This window comes from Eleutherodactylus coqui, chromosome 4 (genome assembly GCF_035609145.1).
Source record: "Eleutherodactylus coqui strain aEleCoq1 chromosome 4, aEleCoq1.hap1, whole genome shotgun sequence".
NCBI classification, from domain to species: Eukaryota; Metazoa; Chordata; class Amphibia; order Anura; family Eleutherodactylidae; genus Eleutherodactylus; species Eleutherodactylus coqui.
This window is the reverse complement of record NC_089840.1, coordinates 282924959-282940523: the sequence shown is the minus strand read 5'-3', so window position 1 is coordinate 282940523 and position 15565 is coordinate 282924959. Positions and strand designations below refer to the sequence as shown.

At 49.7% G+C, this 15565-nt stretch overlaps 1 pseudogene; it reads left to right on the top strand.

Moving 5' to 3' along the window:
• Positions 1-15565, top strand: part of LOC136624334 (zinc finger protein 665-like) — a 330544-nt pseudogene that overhangs the window by 31429 nt on the left and 283550 nt on the right.

Here is a 15565-nt window from a genome sequence, read left to right as displayed (position 1 = left end):
GGGTATTGGTTGGCGAATGCTATGGCCGCTTGTAGGGGATATAGATTGTTATGGGGCGGGTTATATATACATAAGATGGTATAGGGCTTAGAATCTATTTCCGCATATATGAAAATGAATCTCCCTTCAGGGTCTCTACGGGTGCTAATTGGGTTCCATCTTACTGCTTTGTGGATAAGGAGTGATACCCCCCTGGAGGAGGAGGTGTGAAAAGAGTGGCTTACCCATTGGACCCAAGGTTTTTTGAGGAATTCAGCTCTTTCTGTAGTGAGATGAGTTTCCTGCAAACATACAATGTGAGGGTTAAATTGTTTGATGTATGAGAACACAGCTTTGCGCTTGGCGGTGGTGCCCAGGCCTCTCACATTCCAACTGAGACATGTTAACGTCATTTAAGTGGTATAGAACAGTAATTCACAAATAGGGTGTTTAAGAGCGACGATATTTTGCGTATAATAGTAAAATAATGGCACCAGCGCGGACTCTCCGGGAATTTAACAAAAAATGAACTATAATCACACAAACATTTAACATGTGACATTCCGTTTAACTGTTATGACGGGAATGTCAAGACAAAAAAAAAACCTTTAAGTTACGCTCTAACGAGAGAGTAACGGTTGTTACCAGTAGGGGAAATTCCTATGGCGTTAAGGGAAATAGTGGCACCGACTGAGTCTAATGATTTTTGCGTCTTATTTATTATGTGTTAAGGTCCCGATATGGGAGTTATTAAATATTAATTGCACGTGTTCCCAGTAGGCCAGGGGAATTATAAAAAATAACATTGTAAATAAGATTTAGAATATAGCTACAACATATTTAGGATCCAGCGTCCGCGGATGGTATGGGATGCATATGGAGCCACTCCATGGCTTCGGCTGCTGACTGCATGAAGAGGACTTTTCCGTCCGCTACGATGCGCAGGCGGGCAGGGTAGGCCATGGAGTAAGGGATGTTTCTGTCCTTGAATTTTTTCTTGACCTCTATAAAGGTGGCTCTTTGCTTCTGTAAATCCGCGGAAAAATCAGGAAAAATGGAGATCACCGAATTGTTGTATTTGAGTGGGCCTTTAAGTCTGGCTTGACGCAGTGCAACATCACGGTCTCTGCAATTTAGAATCCTTGCCAGGAAGGGGCGCGGGGGGGTGGGGGGTGTTGGCTGGGACACGATGGGCTCTCTCCACGGTGAAGGAGGCTGAGAAAATGTCGTTCCTCAGTATAGATTTTAGCCAGTTCTCAGTGAATGTCTCCGGTTGGGAACCCTCTGCTCGTTCTGGCAAGTCGATTATCCGTAGGTTGTTACGGCGGAGGCAATTTTCTAAGTCGTCCATCTTGGACTGGCAGAATTCTGACTGTTTAGTAGCTTTGTGTATTGCTGCCGGGAGTAGCCTCAGGGAGTCTTCAATATTAGAAACGCGGTCTTCCATCTCGCTCATTCTGCCTCGCATATTTTGTAAGTCCTGCCTCAGCAGGGAAACGTCCGCTTTGATTTCGTCTATTTTGCCCGTGAGGGACGATTTGCAGATATTGATAGCTTCAAGAAGTTGTCGCATAGTGGGTTCTGGGGACTGCCCCGGGTCTGTTTCGCTCTCCCTCGCCTGGGTGGTTCGCGATGGACGTGGTGTATGTTCAGGTGTCTCTGTCCGGGAGAATTCTTTAAGTTTTTCGGCTGCAGTGCTGCCCTTGGCTCGGGTACTCATGTTGAACAGATATTAAGCGGGGAGGATAATTGAGGCTGTAGGAGTGTGGCTCCGCGATGATATTGAGAGAGAATGTATGGGGCTGGAGAGGAGCTCTGCTCGTGATGTTTTGGAGAGCTGAGTGACTTGAGACACCTAGCGGTGTTAGCTGGTTGCGGTCAGTCGTTGGGGGTGTGGGATGTGGGCCCTAGAGCGCTGTATAGGGGGCTGGATTACAGTCCAGTCAGTCTGGCAGGAGGTGGTGTTTGAAGGAGGTGCGAAGTCTAGGACCCTGAGGTTCGGTGGGGGTCCTGTGGTGACTCCAGGGGGGTAGCCCTCGGGCCCCAGGCAGGTAGATGCCTTAACAGACCAGTTATTTCCGCTGCCCTCTTTTGCGCCGTTTATCAGAGGTTGTCTCGGGTGCCCGGGTTTGTGGGGGGCTGCGATATGGCTTCTGCTATCCTAGGGGGTGTCCTGCCAGGGGCTTTGTCCGGGGGACGCTCCCAGTGTGCTGGGTGACCCCCCCCCCCCTCCTCCAATCTAGCCTAAGGGATGTCGACCTCCCGGGTAGTGACCCACCAGGGTTTACTCACAGTTCGTGGTCTCCCGGAGCAGGGGTTCAACGGTGGGAGAAATTTGCCGCGGCTCTTGTGTGCTGGCGAGCAGGCTGGCACAGTGCAGCAACGTGGCAGCTCCGGTCGGCGTGCCGCTGGTCTGACGAGTTTTGTCCGGCACGGGAGGAAGGCCAGCACGCAGTGTGATCGGGACTCGCAGGGAGAGGGTTCGCCCGGGGCTCCGCCAGCGGGACGCGACAGGAGGAATCCGTCAGCAGGACAACAATTCCCCAGCGCATCTGCTGAGATGTCTCGTCGGGGTCCGGGGGATGGCCCTTGTCTAGGGCTGTGTGTGTCCTCACTGATCACGGGGGGGCTGGGCGGTGTGGTCCGGTGCGGCCGTTCGCGCTGCCGATAATAGAGAGCCGCGGTCTATTACAATGCCGGCTTCAGGTGCCGGGGACTGGTCCCGATGGTGTAGCGGGGGTATGCGGGTCTGGAGGCTCTGGCGCGCAGCGTCGCCGGGTCGCGGCTGAGAGTGCTGGCAGGGCGTTGGCGAGCGGTCACCCCCGCGCTGCGTCCCGAGGTTCCCGCCGTCCGGTGGGGTCTCGGAGGCGCCGCTGTCCCCCGTTCCGCAGCTGCAGCAGGGTGTGTGGGTCCCGTCGGTGCCTCAGGGAGGTGAGTGGAGCGAATTAGGCCAGGATTTTGGCAGGATTTTAGAGGATCCCCTGGGGAGCTTCACTTAGGTGCGACCGTCCATCTTGGTCGCAGGCCACGCCCCCACGTTCCATCATTCTTATATATGTCAGTCTCTGGTCACATCTACGTCAGAGGACTTAATACCAATTCAGTCCTTCTGCCACCTTCACATGAAGCATGATTACTATGGGCTTTCCACAGTGGTAGCTTGCAGCTATTATGCAGTAAATACGCAGGGGCCAAATCCACATCTAAGCCCGCCTGCACACAAAGAGGTTGATTTCTGTATGCAGTAGCCCACAGGGGACTCTGACCCTGTACCCGGCCGGCATCTGCTCGTACCTGTCTATTCTGTTCTTCATCTATACTGCGGATGGTCCACACGACTCGCTGTCGGACATGCGCTGTACAGCTTTTTTTTCTCAATTTTTTTCCCCCACACCGTCGCTAGGTGATGAATTGGAATCTGTGACATGCCTGCAATGTCAGTTGCGGATGGACCACGGGTCGAGCAGCTTCCGTTGACTTAAATGGAAGCCATCCATGCTAACATCCCACGAAAATGAAAAGTGCTGCGATATTTCCTCCGCTTGTGAAAACCGCAATTTGTTTCCGTAAGTGTGCAGGAAAAAGCGTTTTTCCGTAGTATGCTATGGATGGTATTTGGTGCAGACATCGGCCATGGAGTCCTTAATGCAAATTCGTTCATGTGCAGGTGGCCTAAATGGCTCGTATTATGTTGCGGACTTACTTGACAAACTTCTGTGGATTTTATCCTTTGTTCTTCAGGGGTTCAAAATCCGCAGCATAAATCCGTAGTATAAATAGTCTCGCTGCGGATTTAGAATCTGCCGCAGTTCTCAAAGACTAAGTAGATTTGTTACAGAAAATACCGGCACCGCGTGAAAGACATTTTATAAATCTCCCCCGCATGGCTTGTACTGTAAATGCTGCAGCCAAGTGTGAAGACGGCCGGAATGCTGGAAACTATTGCAGCTGGTAAAATGTCGAAGAGCCAACAGAATAGAACTGTCAGGGTAATCAATCAGTACAGCATCAGTCAAAACCCACTGTGAGGGATTAGCGTTTAGGATCGGTAGCAACCTGGGCATAAGCAGTCAGAGACAGTGACACATAGGATAAAGTCTTTAGTCCAGGCTTTGCCTGGGTTTATTTCCAAGCAAACAAAAGCAAAATACAGCCCTTAACATCAGGCAAACATAACGTAAATCCTGCTCGTCCGAGCACTTACTAAACAAGGAGCGTCCCTGTCTACGTACTGGTAAACAAATGGCTCCTGCACACAGCCAGCCAGGACTCTCAGACCTGCAAAGGTCTCAGCTCTCTCCTAGGCCCTGTAGGCCCAGGCTTTATATGGCCTGGTACCAGCCTCACCTGGTACGTGGGAGTGACCATTCCACCCTTCACTTTGGTCACTCCAGGAAAAGCCGGCCCGGATTATGCGGCTTGGAGCCACCTACTTGCTACAACGTGTTAGTAGCTTAATGCTACTAACACTATACTGCCGGCTTCCTCCACCGAGCCCAGGCTGCTCGGTGGCACGTATCTGCCCAAGCGCTCCCCAAAGCAGCATAGGAGAGCATCCTAGGCGAAATATACCTGCCCTCCAGCACCTTGCCGGTCACCGTCTCACACCACCCTAATGTCCCGTTGTCGACGGTAAAGGAAAAACACCACACACAGGTCTGGTATGCTTCCCTGTACGGGAGTAATGGCCAACACTTTACTGGCTTACACAGGGCTTTATACCCTCCTGTTGCTACACAAAGCATATAGCATCTCATTGGTCCAGATATATAGCATCACCATATATGTCCATAATACTGTCCATAGCAAAAGTTAATCAGACAGGCGGCTGTATCAATCACATGTTCCTTATTCATAGCAGACACTTCTCTTTTTCTCCTCAGTCCTTCGAGCAAGATGTTGCAAGTTCCTTAAACTGCCAAGCTAATCGCTGTTCTATCTTGTTCCTCTTTGTAATTTTCCAAGACCCAGTCTTCTCCGTCTTGCAGAAGCCTTTGCCGTATGTGATATGATTTTTTAAGAATGCATATTACATATTTTGAATATTAGGTTTTTTGTCACAAAGCATTGCATAGAATTTGCACGCAGGTATAAAGATATAAAAACATATAGCAATATATAAACGTGCCCTCACAGAGCAACAGAACTGATGAACACAGATGTGAAGAGCCGACATAACTGCCGGACCAGACTGGGAGGACTCTAGAAATGTCTGCAGGGATATTTATGGATGTATCTCCCCATAAACAGGATTACACCGTAGTGAAGAAGACTTCTAGTGATGGTTGTCAGGCCCCAGAGTCTGATGGATGGGGAAGACCCCTGAGCCCAATCACAGGGCCTCCACCTCACCCCCTGATACTTGAGGAGATCAATGAGCAGAAGATCCTAGAACTCACCAACAAGATGATTGAGCTGCTGACTGGAAAGGTGATGCTGCTGGGAATGCTGGGACATTATACAGTAATGCTATGGCGGTATAACGTGTCTGGGTGATGACGGTATCATTGTGTTGTCAGGTTCCTATAAGGTGTCAGGACTTCACTGTCTATTTCTCCATCGAGGAGTGGGAGTATTTAGAAGGACACAAGGATCTGTACAAGGATGTCATGATGGAGGACCACCAACCCCCCCTATCACCAGGTAATAGACAGGACTAAATCCACACGGCCTTTATTATTTGTATGTAGAGAATAAATTCAGTGGCTGTCTGTGTTTTCTGCAGGTAGATCCAGTAAGAGAACAGCAGCGGAGAGTTGTCCCCGGCCTCTTCTTCCACAGGATGATCAGGTAGATGGAGAGAAGGTCTCATGAAATCTTCCCTCTGGTCTGTAGGACGGCTGGGAAGGTCTTGTGCTTAGTCTTATTATATAATTGATTCTTGTGTAATGAGAAAGCTGGAGATGGCAGGATTACAGCCACCGCAGACACTAGATCTCCGCATCTTATCACTATTTTCTGGTTCTGGAGACTTCTGATTGGAATAAAGAAAGAACAGGTTGGAGTTATACAGGAGACCTGCAGCTATTTGGCCCAGATCACTAATGCTGTCATGTCATTCCGACTCCTCATACTAATTAATGACCTTTTCTGGCCATATAAAACCTTCCACACGACTTCTCCAACTGTGTGATGACTTTTACAATATTTATTTCACAGCTGGTGAAACCGGAGGAAGATCTGATCCCTATTGATGCTACAGAGACACATGTGATGGGGTATCAGCCGTGTAAGGTGGGGATTCCTACAGATGACCCCCCAGGTGAGACTACATGTAGAGAAGAGTCTGTGTTGTCGGGGTTTTCAGCTGTATATTCCCTTATTCAGCCAGAATCTATATGTATAAAGGCAAAAGCCCTCACTGACTGACTGACTCGCCACTAGTTCTCTAACTTCCCGATGGCGGACAAACATGAAATTTGGCACAACGATTTTTTAGGTCCAAAATAGGAAAAGGAGTCATTACTCGATTATTCAATGTTAAGTGCAAAAAATAAGTTACCCCCTATGTTATATTACTTCCCGGAGTAGTACAAGCGTGAAATTTGGCATGAACATTCTTTGGGTTGTAAGTAGGAAAAGTCAAGGGGTGGCAACTTGATTATTCAATTCTAAGTGCAAAAGTAAGTGACCTCATATGTAATGTAACTAATAACACACGTTTGAACTGCACAAACATGAAATTTGCCACAACCATTCTTTATGTCCCAATGGGGAAAGCAAAGGGGTTGCAACTTCAATATTTAATTCTAAGCCTGAAAAACTGAAAAGCCGCCATACATTACATAGTTCTTTTCTCAGAAACCATAAAGCCTAGGGAAATGATTTGTATACTGAGGAGAATCTAACTGATCTCTGTGTGTATATACTCAGGAGAATCTACCTCACCTCTTTGAGTATATACTGAAAGCCTATAAAGTACATAAGGAAGCGGCCATGCACTGCAGGGATGGAGCCTCTAAGGCTAAGAAGGGGCTGCAACCTCCAGTCTGGGGATAAATTTGAATAAAAAGGGGCGTTACCTTTAAAAGTAAAATGTGAGTAGAGTGGTAGGGGTTGCACATTCTGCAGAGGGACATTGCTACATACAGTCTGAGGAGAATCTAACACTCCTATATGTGTATACATATTTTATTCCTTGGTTTTCAAGTAACTATGACTTCATTTTCCCTGCAAACAACATGCAAACACCTGTACTAAATTAACTCGGGCGAAGCCAGGTATATCAGCTAGTGTGTATGTATGTATGTGTGTGTGTATATGTATATATATTAGAGATGAGCGAACGTACTCGTCCGAGCTTGATGCTCGGGCGAATATTAGCGTGTTCGGGATGCTCGTTACTCGTAACGAGTACCACGCGATGTTCCGGTTACTTTCAGTTTCCTCTCTGAGATGTTAGCGCGCTTTTCTGGCCAATTGAAAGACAGGGAAGGCATTACAACTTCCCCCTGTGACGTTCAAGCCCTATACCACCCCCCTGCTGTGAGTGGCTGGGGTGATCAGATGTCACCCGAGTATAAAAGTCGGCCCCTCCCGCGGCTCGCCTCAGATGCCTTGTGACTCAGTTAGCTGAGGGAAAGTGCTGGTGCCGGAGCTGCTGTAGGGAGAGCGTTAGGAGTTAGTGTAGGCTTTAAGAACCCCAACGGTCCTTCTCAGGGCCACATCTAATAGTGTGCAGTACTGTGTTAGCACTGTATTTATTTTTTTTTTTTTTCAAAATTGGATCTGCAGAGCATTGCGCCCTGCAATAGGGACAGAAGTGGTGGTTAGGCAGGGAGAGTGTTAGCAGTGAGTGTAGGCTTCAAGAACCCCAACGGTCCTTTCTAGGGCCACATCTATCCGTGTGCAGTACTGTCCAGGCTGCTGTTAGCAGTGTTGCATTTTATTTTTTTTTTCTCAAAAACGGCTGTGCAGACCATTGCACCCGGCATTAATACTACAGGGATAGAATTGTGTAGGCAGGGCCAGAAGACATACATTATTCATTGAATAGACGCAGTGTGGCTTTTCCTTTGAAAAACAAGGGAAAAAATTCTATTTCGCCTGCCTCTGACAGTCCTCAGGGCTCTGGCTACGTGTGTGCTGCGTGCAGAACGTTAAAAAAAAATCAGACGCAGCCAGCTACGTTTTACTGCAGGCTTGCACCAATTTTTTTCCTGCATGGGAAATCCCTGATCTGCTGTAGCGAATAACTTTGCATCACTGCAGTTCTCTGACACATTTGCAGGGCCACAACACAGTTATTACACTTAGTAGTATTCATTGAATACACGCAGTGTGGCTTGTCCTTTGAAAAACAAGGGAAAAAATTCTATCTTGGCTGCAGGCTTGCGCCAATTTCTTTCCTGCATGGGAAATCCCTGATCTGCTGTAGCGAATAACTTTGCATCACTGCAGTTCTCTGACACATTTGCAGGGCCACAACACAGTTATTACACTTAGTAGTATTCATTGAATACACGCAGTGTGGCTTGTCCTTTGAAAAACAAGGGAAAAAATTCTATTTTGGCTGCAGGCTTGCGCCAATTTCTTTCCTGCATGGGAAATCCCTGATCTGCTGTAGCGAATAACTTTGCATCACTGCAGTTCTCTGACACATTTGCAGGGCCACAACACAGTTATTACACTTAGTAGTATTCATTGAATACACGCAGTGTGGCTTGTCCTTTGAAAAACAAGGGAAAAAATTCTATTTTGGCTGCAGGCTTGCGCCAATTTCTTTCCTGGCTTGGAAATCACTGGTAATACAGCATGCTGAGGGGTAGGGGTAGGCCTAGAGGACGTGGACGCGGCCGAGGACGCGTAGGCCCAAGTGAGGGTGTGGGCACAGGCCGAGCTCCTGATCCAGGTGTGTCGCAGCCGACTGCTGCGCGATTAGGAGAGAGGCACGTTTCTGGTGTCCCCACATTCATCGCCCAATTAATGGGTCCACGCGGGAGACCTTTATTAGAAAATGAGCAGTGTGAGCAGGTCCTGTCGTGGATGGCAGAAAGTGCTTCGAGCAAGCTATCATCCACCCAGAGTTCTGCGCCGTCCAGTGCTGCAAATCCGAATCCTCTGTCTGCTGCTCCTCCTTCCTCCTAGCCTCCTCACTCCACTACAATGACACATGCTCAGGAGCGGGAAGACTCCCAGGAACTGTTCTCGGGCCCCTGCTCAGATTGGGCAGCAGTGGTTCCTCTCCCACCAGAGGAGTTTATCGTCACTGATGCACAACCATTGGAAAGTTCCCGGGGTCCGGGGGATGAGGCTGGGGACTTCCGGCCACTGTCTCAAGACCTTTCAGTGGGTGAGGAGGACGATGACGATGAGACACAGTTGTCTTGCAGTGAGGTAGTAGTAAGGGCAGTAAGTCCGAGGGAGGAGCGCACAGAGGATTCGGAGGAAGAGCAGCAGGACGATGAGGTGACTGACCCCACCTGGTGTGCAACGCCTACTCAGGACAGGTCTTCAGAGGGGCAGGCAAGGGCAGCAGCAGGGCAGGTTGCAAGAGGCAGTGCGGTGGCCAGGGGTGGAGGCAGGGCCAGACCGAATAATCCACCAATAATCCACTAAGCGCACCCTCGCGCCATGCCATCCTGCAGAGGCCGAGGTGCTCTAAGGTCTGGCAGTTTTTCACAGAGACGCCTGATGACCGACGAACAGTGGTCTGCAACCTTTGTCGCGCCAAGATCAGCCGGGAGCCACCACCAACAGCCTCACCACCACCAGCATGCGCAGACATATGATGGCCAAGCACCCCACAAGGTGGGACGAAGGCCGTTCACCGCCTCCGGTTTGCACCGCTGCCTCTCCCCCTGTGCCCCAACCTGCCACTGAGATCCAACCCCCCTCTCAGGACACAGGCACTACCGTCTCCTGGCCTGCACCCACACCCTCACCTCCGCTGTCCTCGGCCCCATCCACCAATGTCTCGCACCGCACTGTCCAGCCGTCGCTAGCGCAAGTGTTGGAGCGCAAGCGAAAGTACGCCGCCACGCACTCGCACGCTCAATCGTTAACCGTCCACATAGCCAAATTTATCAGCCTTGAGATGCTGCCGTATAGGGTTGTGGAAACGGAGGCTTTCAAAGCTATGATGGCGGCGGCGGCCCTGCGGTACTCAGTTCCCAGTCGCCACTACTTTTCCCGATGTGCATTCCCAGCCCTGCACGACCACGTCTCCCGCAACATTGTACGCGCCCTCACCAATGCGGTTAGTGGCAAGGTCCACTTAGCTACGGACATGTGGACAAGCACAGGCGGGCAGGGCCACTACATCTCCCTGACGGCACATTGGGTGAATTTAGTGGAGGCTGGGACAGAGTCAGAGCCTGGAACCGCTCACATCCTACCCACCCCCAGAATTGCGGGCCACAGCTCGGTGGTGGTATGTTCGGCGGTGTATGCTTCCTCCACTAAAGCACCCTCCTCCTCCTCAACCTCTGTCTCGCAATCTAGATGTGTCAGCAGCAGCAGGACGTCGCCAGCAGTCGGTGTCGCGCGGCGTGGCAGCACAGCGGTGGGCAAGCGTCAGCAGGCCGTGCTGAAACTACTCAGCTTAGGAGATAGGAGGCACACGGCCCACAAACTGCTGCAGGGTCTGACAGAGCAGACCGACCGTTGGCTTGCGCCGCTGAGCCTCCAACCGGGCATGGTCGTGTGTGACAACGGCCGTAACCTGGTGGCGGCTCTGCAGCTCGGCAGCCTCACGCACGTGCCATGCCTGGCCCACGTCTTTAATTTGGTGGTTCAGCGCTTTCTGAAAAGCTACCCACGCTTGTCAGACCTGCTCGTAAAGGTGCGACGGCTCTGCGCACATTTCCGCAAGTCCCACACGGACGCTGCCACCCTGCGCACCCTGCAACATCGGTTTAATCTGCCAGTGCACCGACTGCTGTGCGACGTGCCCACACGGTGGAACTCTACGCTCCACATGTTGGCCAGCCTCTATGAGCAGCGTAGAGCTATAGTGGAATACCAACTCCAACATGGGCGGCGCAGTGGGAGTCAGCCTCCTCAATTCTTTTCAGAAGAGTGGGCCTGGTTGGCAGACATCTGCCAGGTCCTTCGAAACTTTGAGCAGTCTACCCAGGTGGTGAGCGGCGATGCTGCAATCATTAGCGTCACCATTCCTCTGCTATGCATCTTGAGAAGTTCCCTGCAAACCATAAAGGCAGCCGCTTTGCGCTCGGAAACAGAGCCGGGGGAAGACAGTATGTCGCTGGATAGTCAGAGCACCCTCCTGTCTATATGTCAGCGCGTTCAGGAGGAGGAGGAGGAGCATGAGGAGGATGAGGAGGAGAAGGAAGAGACAGCTTGGCCCACTGCTGACGGTACCCATGCTACTTGCCTGTCATCATTTCAGCGTGTATGGCCTGAGGAGGAGGAGGAGGAGGAGGAGGAGAAGGAGGAGGAGGATCCTGAAAGTGTCTTCCTAGTGAGGACAGCCATGTGTTGCGTACAGGTACCCTGGCACACATGGCTGACTTCATGTTAGGATGCCTTTCTCGTGACCCTCGCGTTACACGCATTCTGGCCACTACGGATTACTGGGTGTACACACTGCTCGACCCACGCTATAAGGAAAACCTTCCCACTCTCATTCCCGAAGAGGAAAGGGGTTCGAGAGTGTTGCTATACCACAGGACCCTGGCGGACAAGCTGATGGTAAAATTCCCATCCGACAGCGCTAGTGGCAGAAGGCGCAGTTCCGAGCGCCAGGTAGCAGGGGAGGTGCGGAGATCGAGCAGCATGTACAGCCCAGGCAGTGCAACAGTCTTTAAGGGCCTGGACAGCTTTATGGCTCCCCAGCAAGACTGTGTCACCGCTCCCCAGTCAAGGCTGAGTCGGCGGGAGCACTGTAAAAGGATGGTGAGGAAGTACGTAGCCGATCGCACAACCGTCCTCCGTGACGCCTCTGCCCCCTACAACTACTGGGTGTCGAAGCTGGACACGTGGCCTGAACTCGCGCTGTATGCCCTGGAGGTGCTTGCTTGTCCTGCGGCTAGCGTCTTGTCGGAGAGGGTGTTTAGTGCAGCTGGGGGAATCATCACAGATAAGCGTACCCGCCTGTCAACCGACAGTGCCGACAGGCTAACACTCATCAAGATGAACAAAGCCTGGATTTCCCCAGACTTCTCTTCTCCACCAGCGGACAGCAGCGATACCTAAGCAATACGTAGGCTGCACCCGCTGATGGAAGCATAGTTCTCTCTCACCATCCAAAACGGGGACATTTCTGCTTCATCAATCTGTGTGTAATATTCCTCCTCCTCCTCCTGCTCCTCCTCCTGAAACCTCACGTAATCACGCTGAACAGGCAATTTTTCTTAGGGCCACAAGGCTCACTCATATAATTTTTCTAAAAATTTTTTATACATTTCAATGCTCTTAAAAGCGTTGGAACTTTAACTTGAACCAATTTTTCGTTAAACTGGGCTGCCTCCAGGCCTAGTTACCACTTAAGCCACATTATTAACCAAAGCGATTAATGGGTTTCACCTGCCATCTTGGTTGGGCATGGCCAATTTTTACTGAGGTACATTAGTACTGTTGGTACACCAATTGTTTTGGGCCCTCACCTACAGTGTAATCATAGCAATTTCTATGTTCTTCGCCTGCACTCATGGTACAGAAAGGTGTGTGGGGTTGGCCTACACTTTAGCTACATAAATGTAACTTGGGCCTTGGCTATACTGCAGCTACTGAAATGGAACTAAGACTGCGCTCCCACTATACTGCTGCTTCGGAATTGTTCCTGGGGCCTGTGTAGGCTGCTACTATTACTTAAATGGAACTTAGACTATGCTCCTCCTATACTGCTGCTTCGGAATTGTTACTGGGGCCTGTCGAGTGCTACTATTACTGAAATGGAACGAAGACTGCGCTCCCACTATACTGCTGCTTCGGAATTGTTACTGGGGCCTGTCTTGAGTGCTACTATTACTGAAATGGAACTAATACTGTGCTCCCCCTATAATGCTGCTAGTGATATGTTAGTGGGGCCTGTCCTAATGCTACGGCTGAAATGTTACGAATTATGGGCTCTGCCTATACCGCTGCTAATGGTATGTCTCTGGGGTGTGGAAACAGAGGCTTCACAAAGACATGATGGCGGCGAGGCCATTTCCCACCAACGCGGTTACTGTTAAGGTGCATATAACCACGGACACGTGGAGAGGACACGTAGTGCCTCAAAAACATCCCCCTCCTCCTCCAACAATGAAAACATTCTTGGCAAATGCCTTTGCATTGGTTCGTCTGGTGGCAGTCCAAGAATTTCACCTTTACCGACACAACAAGAGAGCCCCCCACCATCCCCCCGCCACGGCCCACTTAATCCTGGCCACATTCCGAAAACCAACAAAATACAACCGTGCTACTAGGTCCGCAGTAACCACCACATTACCACCAACGTGGTTACTGTTAAGGTACATATTACCAGTCTGACTGGGGCATACAGACACCTTGACAGAATGAATAGTGTGTGGCACATAGGTTCCCCATTGCTATGCCCACGTGTGCAGCTCCTGATGGAGGTGGCACAGGATTGGATTTCTCATTGCTTCTGTACAGCATTGTGGGCTATCGCCCCACTACTTTTAAAGAGGGTCGCTGCCTAGCCGTGCCAACCCTCTGCAGTGTGTGCCTGCAGTTCCTCCTCATGGCAGACACACTTATAAATAGACATGAGGGTGGTGTGGCATGAGGGCAGCTGAAGGCTGGGCAGGGACACTTTGGTGTGCTCTGTGGACACTGGGTCGTGCGGGAGGGTTGGGCAGCATGTAACCCAGGAGAAGTGGCAGCGGAGTGTCATGCAGGCAGTGATTGTGCTTTGTTGGAGGTAGTGTGGTGCTTAGCTAAGGTATGCATTGCTAATGAGGGCTTTTCAGAAGTAAAAGTTGTTGGGAGGGGGGGGGGGGGCACTCTTGCCGGTATTGTGGCTTAATAGTGGGACCTGTGAACTTGAGATGCAGCCCAACATGTAGCCCCTCGCCTGCCCTATCCGTTGCTGTGTCGTTCCCATCACTTTCTTGAATTGCCCAGATTTTCACACATGAAAACCTTAGCGAGCATCGGCGAAATACAAAAATGCTCGGGTCGCCCGATGATTTCGTCCCGAGTAACGAGCACCCGAGCATTTTGGTGCTCGCTCATCTCTAATATATATATATATATGAAAACACTCACTGACTGGCCACTAACTCTCTTACTTCCTGGTGTCGTATAAACATAAAATTTGGCATGACCATTATTTTGGTCCTAAATAGGAAAACTAAAACATTCACAACTTGATTATACAATGCTAAGTGCAAAAGTAAGTGACCCCCTATGTTATGTAACTTCCCAGTGTCGTACAAGTGTTAAATTTGCAATGACCATTCTTGAGGTCCTACATAGGAAAAGTAAAGGGGTCACAACTTGAGTATTCAATTCTAAGCTTGAAAAAATCTGTGATACATAAAGCTTAAGGAAATTATTTGTATAATCTACCTCACCTCTATGTGTATATACTGAGGAAAATCTAACGCTTCTCTGTGCATATACTGAGGAGAATCTAATGCTTCTCTGTGTATATGCTAAGGAGATGCTATCACACCTCTCTGTGTATATACAGTCGAGAATCTACCTCACCTCTGTGTGTATATACTGAGGAGAATCTACCTCACCTCTGGGTGTATATACTGAGGAGAATCTAGCTCACCTCTGGGTGTATATACTGAGGGAGAATCTACCTCACCTTTGTGTGTATATACTGAGGAGAATCTACCTCACCTCTGGGTGTATATACTGAGGAGAATCTACCTCACCTCTGGGTGTATATACTGAGGAGAATCTACCTCACCTCTGGGTGTATATACTGAGGAGAATCTACCTCACCTCTGGGTGTATATACTGAGGAGAATCTACCTCACCTCTGAGTGTATATACTGAGGAGAATCTACCTCACCTCTGAGTGTATATACTGAGGAGCATCTACCTCACCTCTGAGTGTATATACTGAGGAGAATCTACCTCACCTCTGAGTGTATATACTGAGGAGAATCTACCTCACCTCTGAGTGTATATACTGAGGAGAATCTACCTCACCTCTGAGTGTATATACTGAGGAGAATCTACCTCACCTCTGAGTGTATATACTGAGGAGAATCTACCTCACCTCTGAGTGTATATACTGAGGAGAATCTACCTCACCTCTGAGTGTATATACTGAGGAGAATCTACCTCACCTCTGAGTGTATATACTGAGGAGAATCTACCTCACCTCTGAGTGTATATACTGAGGAGAATCTACCTCACCTCTGGGTGTATGTACTGAGGAGAATCTACCTCACCTCTGGGTGTATATACTGAGGAGAATCTACCTCACCTCTGAGTGTATATACTGAGGAGAATCTACCTCACCTCTGAGTGTATATACTGAGGAGAATCTACCTCACCTCTGAGTGTATATACTGAGGAGAATCTACCTCACCTCTGAGTGTATATACTGAGGAGAATCTACCTCACCTCTGAATGTATATACTGAGGAGAATCTAGCTCACCTCTGGGTGTATGTACTGAGGAGAATCTACCTCACCTCTGGGTGTATATACTGAGG